The sequence below is a fragment of the Rattus norvegicus genome, chromosome 20, assembly GCF_021556685.1.
Source record: "Rattus norvegicus strain SHRSP/BbbUtx chromosome 20, alternate assembly SHRSP_T2T, whole genome shotgun sequence".
NCBI lineage: Eukaryota > Metazoa > Chordata > Mammalia > Rodentia > Muridae > Rattus > Rattus norvegicus.
In genome coordinates this window covers 23923468-23925191 of record NC_141553.1, presented here as the reverse complement: position 1 = coordinate 23925191, position 1724 = coordinate 23923468, and the positions used below count along the sequence as shown (strand labels likewise).

General features: G+C 43.5%; 1 pseudogene; it reads left to right on the top strand.

The window, feature by feature from the left end:
* Positions 1 to 220: 220 nt before the first annotated feature.
* On the top strand, positions 221 to 1159 carry Rplp0-ps2 (ribosomal protein lateral stalk subunit P0, pseudogene 2; annotated as a pseudogene).
* Positions 1160 to 1724: the final 565 nt, after the last annotated feature.

Genomic DNA, 1724 nt, shown 5'->3' with positions numbered 1-1724 from the left:
GAAAGTTCACAGCTTCCTTTGCAGAAGGCTGAGAAAAAACATATTTTTTGTGGCATTCTGGAGTTATCCTCTTATGAAACCTGCTTACTTTTCACTCACGTTGTTCTGACTTTGTAAATTGACTCCATTGTGGCCAGTATAAAAACTGTTGGCTCTTGCGTGGTGTCCTCATTAGAGTGACATTGGCTTTAAACCTGCTGTGGCAAGTCCTGACACTCCCATGTTGCCTAACAGAGACAGGACAACCTAGAAGTCCAACTGCTTCCTTAAGATCATGCAACATTTGGATGCTTACCCAAAATGCTTTACTGTGGGAGAATACAATGTGGTGTGGGCTCTAAGCAGATGTAACAGAACCACATGTCCCTTAGAGGGAAGGCTGTGGTGCTGATGAGCAGAATACTATGATGTGCAAGGACATAGCAGGGGTGGGGGTGGCACATCTGGAAAACAATTCAGCCTTGGAGAAACTATAGCTTCATATGCAGGGGAACATGGGCTTCTGTTCATGAAGGAGGAGCTCACTGTGATATTATTAGGGATACCCTGCCTGCCAATAAGGTACAGGCTACTGCCACAGCCCATGGTGGTTCAATCCCCCAGTGTAATGTCACTTTGCCAGCTCGGAACACTGGTCTTGGGCCTGAGACCAGTCGTTAGGCATTAAAACGAAAATACCCACAGGTGAAATTGAAATTGAGATTTTGAGTGATGGGCAGCTGGTTGAAATGAGAGACAAAGTAGGAGCTGGTGAAGCCACACTGCAGAAGATACTGAACATCTCTCCCCTTGCCTTTGGGCTTATCATCTAATAGGTGTTTGACAATGGCATCATTTATAACCCTGGAGTGTTTGGCATCACAGAGCAGACTCTCAGCTCTGGCTTTCCAGAGGGTGTGCGAAATGTTTCTAGTGTTTGTCTGCAGAGTGGTTAGCCAACCACTGCCTCAGTTCCACACTCGATTATCAATGGACACAAAAGGTCTTGGCTTTGTCTATGGAGACTGAGTACACCTTGCCAATTGCTGAAAAGGTCAAGCCCTTCGTAGCCATGACTGCTGCCACAACTGCTGTTCCTGTTGTGTCTGGGACCCGAGCCAAGGCTGAAGCCTAGGAAAAGTGGGTGGAAGCAGATGAGAATATGGGATTTGGTCTCTGACTAATCCTTTCCAAGCAACCAACTCAGCCAGATTAATTTGAGAGACATAGAAATAAAGGCTTACTTTGCTGAAATGAAAAAAAGGGAAGAGGAGAGGAAAGGAGAGGAGAGGAGAGGAGAGGAGAGGAGAGGAGAGGAGAGGAGAGGAGAGGAGAGGAGAGGAGAGGAGAGGAGAGGAAAAAACTGTTGAAGGCTGTAACTCTATTTGGCTGTTGTTTTGTTGATTTAGATTAGACTTTTACTTATATTATCTAAGACTTTTGTGCTCAGAATTAATTTAATATTTGTTCTATATACTTGTATTGGTTTGGGTTCTCTAGAGGTATAGAAGTTCTCAAATGAACCTCTCAGTGTCTCTCATATATATATATATATATATATACATATATATATATATATATATATATATATGAGAGAGAGAGAGAGAGAGAGAGAGAGAGAGAGAGAGAGAGAGAGAGAGAGATTTTTAGTAGAACGGCTTACAGAGGTTGTGGTCCAGGTAATTCAACAATGGATGCTTATGACAAGAAGGTCCAACAATCCAGTAGTTGTTCACGTCATGCGA